The sequence below is a fragment of the Procambarus clarkii genome, chromosome 35, assembly GCF_040958095.1.
Source record: "Procambarus clarkii isolate CNS0578487 chromosome 35, FALCON_Pclarkii_2.0, whole genome shotgun sequence".
In the NCBI taxonomy this organism is placed as follows: Eukaryota; Metazoa; Arthropoda; class Malacostraca; order Decapoda; family Cambaridae; genus Procambarus; species Procambarus clarkii.
Genome location: NC_091184.1, coordinates 26,888,114 through 26,895,512, shown reverse-complemented (window position 1 = coordinate 26,895,512; position 7,399 = coordinate 26,888,114).

Below are 7,399 nucleotides of genomic sequence, written 5' to 3'. Positions count from 1 at the left end.
GAGAGAGAGAGAGAGAGAGATAAAGAAGAGTGAGAGCAAGAGAGTCGGAAATGCCAAATGCTACGAGGTTCATTACTCACAACCTTGGAGCAATTTCTTCCTGAGGTAAACTGCGGCACACTACATTTCGCGGGAGACATAACAACGGCGGTGATCGTAACTACACTGAACGACAATGAACTTGGGGACAGGCACTTGGAGACTGGACAACATATGTTGCTCACTGATATACTTGACATCTTCTGGATGATGCTTGACTCTTCAATGGCCATGATGCTAGCATGCAGAGCAGCCAGGAAATGTATAGCTCTATGACGCACATCTAGACAACAGGGAGTGTAAAACATTTTATGAAGCATATGATCCCTCCAGTCTCGGATGGACAACTCCAAGTCGGCATTCACAACGCAAGGCGCTCAGCCATCAGCGATTACCCAGTCCCAGACTGACTCACGTCTGGAACATGTTCACTAAACACTGGTGAGATCTAGTCAACCGCCCATATGAAGACTCTGGCACACACTTGTCTTCAGCTTCACAATGCAATTAACGTGATTGTAACTTACCAGTAAATGTTCATTCTTAATGGAAGCAAATAATGAGTTCATCAAATAAGGTCAGTTGCTAAGGTCAGGCTTCAGATGAGTTGATGAAGCTCTTGGCTTGCACGTTCAATATAAACGGCTTTATCAATGTAAATGATCTCACACACACACACACACACACACACACACAAGGGGCACGCACACTAGGGGACACAGGTGGGAAATTGAGTGCCTAAATGAGCCATAAAGACATTAGAAAGAATTTTTTTTAGTGTCAGAGTAGTTAATGAATGGAATGCAATAGGCAGTGATGTGACGGAGGCTGACTCCATACACAGTTTCAAGTGTAGATATGACAAGAGCCCAGTACCTTGAGGTTACCTTGAGGTGCTTCCGGGGCTTAGCGTCCCCGCGGCCCGCTCGTCGACCACGCCTCCTGGTTGCTGGACTGATCAACCAGGCTGTTGGACGCGGCTGACGCAGCCTTCTTCAGTAGGCTGAAGAACCTGTACACCAGTTGATTGACGGTTGAGAGGCGGGACCAGAAAGCCGAAGCTCAACCTCCGCAAGCACAACTAGGAGAGTACAACTAGGGTAATGTAAACACACACACACACATCCCTAGTTTCTACCATCCCAAGGCCTCTAAGCCCCACAAATCCGACTCCGTCACAACCCTGACACCATCCCAACGTCCCAGAGAGAAAGAGAGAGAGAGAGAGAGAGAGAGAGAGAGAGAGAGAGAGAGAGAGAGAGAGAGAGAGAGAGAGAGAGAGAATATAGACATCTATCATCCTTCTCTCTCTCCCACCCCGAAGCCAACCTAGACCCCCATGCCAGGCCTGGAACTAATCAGAGGGCAGAACAACAACGACGACTCTGAAGATCTGCTGCATCAATGCTGATGGACTGTCAAATAAAGCAAATGAACTCAAAAACAGGACTGAGGAAAGAGACCCCGGATGTAATGACATTAGTACACATCAAACTGCTATGACTAGCAATGCAATATTCAGAAGGGAATACCTGATAATGAGAAGTGAAAGACCTAAGAGGAGGAGGATTTCATTGGCGCCGACAAACAAGTCCAGGGACTGTCCAACCAGTTGGACAGTCCACTTGTCCCACTTGAAGGACCGGGGGTTGGACCAGTCCAACCCCCGCATTGTGGGAATCATTTCAACTAAGGGAGAGAAAGTGGTTGCAGCTGTAATGTGAAATCCTCCAAAGAACCACAGAAGACACAGGCAAGAATATGAAATTACAAACAGAGCATGTTTGCATACCGTGCAAGAGTGGCAGACACAGCCCACAGACTCAGAGCAAAACAGAAAGCTGAAGGAAGATTTAAACCACCACAAAGTGTTCAGGGAACAACGATGAACATTAACCGGTGGTTCAATAGACAGTGTCTGTCTGGAAGGAAAACAGAAGCAAAACAGCCTGGAAGAAAGATAAAGAACATAGAACTGAAGGAAATCTCAATGCGTAATAAAGTAATCAATGAAGGAAATCTGATATGCAGCAAGACTCGCTCCTGAGTTGAAGGGCTTAAGCTATTAGAACGGAAGGCATTATCAGGGGAAAGCGCCAAACTAAAAGATTGACTAAATCTAAATCCAAACTGCAAGTCATGATAAAGAGATATGATAACGACATATAAGATTCTAAGGGGATACTGATAAGGTAGACAAAGCAACATTGTTCAAAGCTAGAAACAGCAGAACGAAGGGGCATAGATGGATGCTCGAGACGCAGATGAGTCACATATACGTCAGAAAATGTTTTTTCAATGTCAGAACCGTCAGTAAGTGGAACAGGATAGCCAGAGAAGGCGTTGAAGATAGATTCAAAGTTTTGCAAGTATATACGATAAAAGCGTGAGAAATAAGTCATTGCATTCATCTATGAACGTTCAGAAGGCGGGGCTGGGAGCTTAGCTCGACCTTGCAAGCACATCTAGGTGAGAATATACACATATACACACACTCACACACACACACACACACACACACACACACACACACACACACACACACACACACACACACACACACACACACACACACACACACACACACAGGACTTCTTCCTGCCCCAAGCAGGCCTGAGGAAGACCTAAGCCCTCCACCCCCCACTCCACCTCCCCCTGAACCCCTGGCAACTACCTCACAGGAGGATGAGCCTACCCAAGTAGCAATGACCATAGAACAACCTCCTACACTTGTAGGGAGTGTGGGTGAAATTGGATATAAGAAAGTGAGCTTCAAGGTAATGTACTCAAACATTGATGGGATTACCAATAAAGCAAGTGAACTGGCAGAAAGGGTGCAAGAAGAAAACCCTGATGTAATTGGACTAACAGAAACAAAATTGTCAGGAGTCATAACAGATGCTGTGTTTCCAAAGGACTACTATATAGTAAGGAAAGAGAGGGAAGGGAGAGGAGGTGGAGGAGTGGCCCTGCTGATAAGAAAGGACTGGAGTTTTGATGAGATGGAAATTCCGGGCTGTGACGGATTCAGAGATTACATAACAGGAACTATAACAATGGGTGGACCTAAGATAATAGTGACAGTCATTTACAACCCTCCCCTAAATGACAGAAGACCTAGACAGGAGTTTGATAGGAACAACATGGCAACCATTAATATAATAGAGAGAGCAGCTTCAGTTGCCTGCAGGAATGGCTCAAGACTCTTAATCATGGGTGATTTCAACCATGGAAAGATAGACTGGGAGAATGGGGACCCACATGGTGGTGCAGATACGTGGCGAGCTAAACTCTTGGAAGTGGCAACAAGGAATTTTCTGAGCCAGCATGTCAAGGAACCCACAAGAGTGAGAGGCAATGATGAACCAGCTAGACTCGACTTGATATTCACCCTGAATGAGTCAGAAATAAGGGAAGTCAAAGTTGAAGCCCCCATAGGAATGAGTGACCACAGTGTACTGACCTTTGAGTACTTGGTGGAGGTAGGGATAACCTATCCAAGGATGGGAGTGGAGGGGAAAAGACTGAATTACCGAAGAGGAAAATATGACGAGATGAGGAACTTCCTCAGGGGAATAGCATGGGAAGCAGAACTTAGAGACAAGAATGTGCAGGTCATGATGGATATTGTCACCCAAAAGTGCCAGGAAGCTGCAGACAGGTTTATCCCCGTCCAAAAGGAGAAAAACGAAAAACAACAGAAAAACCCATGGTTCAACCAGGAATGTAAGGTAGCGAAACAGCTGAGTAAAAGAACATGGAGAAACTACAGAAATAACAGAACACCAGAGAGCAGGGAGAGATACCAGAGGGCCAGAAATGAGTACATCAGAGTGAGGAGGGAAGCAGAGAGACAGTTTGAAAATGACATCGCGAGTAAAGCCAAGACCCAACCAAAGCTGCTCCACAGCCACATCAGGAGGAAAACAGCAGTGAAGGAACAAGTGATGAAGCTGCGGAAAGGGGAGAACAGATACACAGAGAATGACAAGGAGGTGTGTGAAGAACTCAACAAGAGATTCCAGGAGGTCTTCACAATAGAACAAGGAGAAGCCCCTGCACTAAATGAGGAGGCGGCAAACCAAGCAACCTTGGAGGAATTTGACCTCACCAGTGATGAGATCAAAAGGTGTCTGCTGGAGCTGGATGTGACAAAGGCTGTTGGGCCTGATAGAATCTCACCATGGATACTAAAGGAAGGTGCAGATGCACTAAGTGTGCCACTCTCTATGGTGTATAACAGGTCACTGGAAACAGGAGACTTACCAGAAAGTTGGAAGACAGCTAACGTGGTTCCAATATACAAAAAGGGTGACAGGCAAGAAGCACTGAATTACAGGCCAGTTTCCTTAACTTGTATACCATGCAAGGTGCTGGAAAAGATAGTGAGGAAAAGGCTCGTAGAGCATCTGGAGGGAAATAACTTTGTAACGCACCACCAACATGGGTTCAGAGATGGTAAATCGTGCCTCACAGGTTTAATAGAATTTTATGACCAGGCAACGAAAATTAGGCAGGAAAGAGAAGGGTGGGCCGACTGCATTTTCCTGGATTGCCAAAAAGTCTTTGACACAGTACCCCATAAAAGGCTGTTAAAAAAGTTGGAGCAACAGGCAGGAGTAAAAGGGAAGGTGCTCCAGTGGATAAGGGAGTACTTAAGCAACAGGAAACAGTGAGTAACGGTGAGGGGGAAGACATCAGAGTGGCGAGATGTCACCAGCGGAGTCCCACAGGGCTCAGTACTTGGAACCCATCCTGTTTCTAATATATGTGAACGATCTTCCAGAGGGTATAGACTCATTCCTCTCGATGTTTGCTGATGATGCAAAAATTATGAGAAGAATCAAGACGGATGAAGATAGACAGAGACTACAGGATGACCTGGATAAACTGGAGGAATGGTCTAGAAAATGGCTGCTAAAGTTCAACTCGGGAAAGTGTAAGGTGATGAAATTAGGCGAAGGGAGCAGGAGGCTGAACACAAGGTATCATCTGGGAGGGGAAATCCTGCAAGAGTCAAATAGAGAGAAGGATCTGGGGGTTGATATCACACCGAACCTGTCCCCAGAGGCCCACATCAAAAGAATATCATCAGTGGCATATGCTAGACTGGCCAACATAAGAACTGCCTTCAGAAACTTGTGTAAGGAATCTTTCAGAACCCTGTATACCACTTATGTAAGACCAACCCTGGAGTATGCAGCTCCAGCCTGGAGTCCATACCTAGTTAAACACAAGACAAAGTTAGAGAAGATTCAGCGGTATGCCACCAGGCTCGTCCCGGAACTGAGAGGATTGAGCTACGAGGAAAGGCTAAAGGAGCTGAACCTCACATCCCTGGAAAACAGAAGAGTAAGGGGAGACATGATAACCACCTACAAAATTCTCAGGGGAATTGACAGGGTGGACAAAGACAAACTCTTCAGCACGGGTGGGACACGAACAAGGGGACACAGGTGGAAACTTAGTACCCAGATGAGCCACAGAGACGTTAGAAAGAATTTTTTCAGTGTCAGAGTAGTTAATAAATGGAATGCACTAGGAAGTGATGTGGTGGAGGCTGACTCCATACACAGTTTCAAATGTAGATATGATAGAGCCCAGTAGGCTCAGGAATCTGTACACCAGTTGATTGACAGTTGAGAGGCGGGACCAAAGAGCCAAAGCTCAACCCCCGCAAGAACAATTAGGTGAGTACAATTAGGTGATGCTCGGGAGAAGAGGCAGCTCCAGAGGCCGCTTGGGATGAAAGACAATGTCTACTGACGCCTCAGACAACAGGTGCCCCCCCCCACAGTCCACCTGAGACAACAGGTGCCCCCCCCACAGTCCACCTGAGACAACAGGTACCCCCCACAGTCCACCTGAGACAACAGGTACCCCCCCACAGTCCACCTGAGACAACAGGTACCCCCCCACAGTCCACCTGAGACAACAGGTGCCCCCCCACAGTCCACCTGAGACAACAGGTACCCCCCCCCACAGTCTACCTGAGACAACAGGTGCCCCCCACAGTCCACCTGAGACAACAGGTACCCCCCCCCACAGTCTACCTGAGACAACAGGTACCCCCCCCCACAGTCTACCTGAGACAACAGGTACCCCCCCCACAGTCTACCTGAGACAACAGGTACCCCCCCCCCACAGTCTACCTGAGACAACAGGTACCCCCCCCCACAGTCTACCTGAGACAACAGGTGCCCCCCCCACAGTCTACCTGAGACAACAGGTACCCCCCCACAGTCTACCTGAGACAACAGGTACCCCCCCACAGTCTACCTGAGACAACAGGTACCCCCCCCCCACAGTCCACCTGAGACAACAGGTGCCCCCCCCACAGTCTACCTGAGACAACAGGTACCCCCCCCCACAGTCTACCTGAGACAACAGGTACCCCCCCACAGTCCACCTGAGACAACAGGTACCCCCCCCCCCCACAGTCCACCTGAGACAACAGGTGCCCCCCCACAGTCTACCTGAGACAACAGGTACCCCCCCCCCACAGTCTACCTGAGACAACAGGTGCCCCCCACAGTCCACCTGAGACAACAGGTACCCCCCCCCCCCCACAGTCTACCTGAGACAACAGGTACCCCCCCCCACAGTCCACCTGAGACAACAGGTACCCCCCCCCCACAGTCTACCTGAGACAACAGGTACCCCCCACAGTCTACCTGAGACAACAGGTACCCCCCCCACAGTCCACCTGAGACAACAGGTACCCCCCCACAGTCTACCTGAGACAACAGGTACCCCCCCACAGTCCACCTGAGACAACAGGTACCCCCCCACAGTCTACCTGAGACAACAGGTACCCCCCCCCCACAGTCCACCTGAGACAACAGGTACCCCCCCACAGTCTACCTGAGACAACAGGTACCCCCCACAGTCTACCTGAGACAACAGGTACCCCCCCCACAGTCCACCTGAGACAACAGGTACCCCCCCACAGTCTACCTGAGACAACAGGTACCCCCCACAGTCTACCTGAGACAACAGGTGCCCCCCCACAGTCTACCTGAGACAACAGGTACCCCCCCACAGTCCACCTGAGACAACAGGTACCCCCCCCCCCACAGTCTACCTGAGACAACAGGTGCCCCCCCCACAGTCCACCTGAGACAACAGGTACCCCCCCCCACAGTCCACCTGAGACAACAGGTGCCCCCCCCACAGTCCACCTGAGACAACAGGTACCCCCCCACAGTCTACCTGAGACAACAGGTACCCCCCCACAGTCTACCTGAGACAACAGGTACCCCCCCACAGTCTACCTGAGACAACAGGTACCCCCCCCCACAGTCTACCTGAGACAACAGGTACCCCCCCCCCCACAGTCTACCTGAGACAACAGGTACCC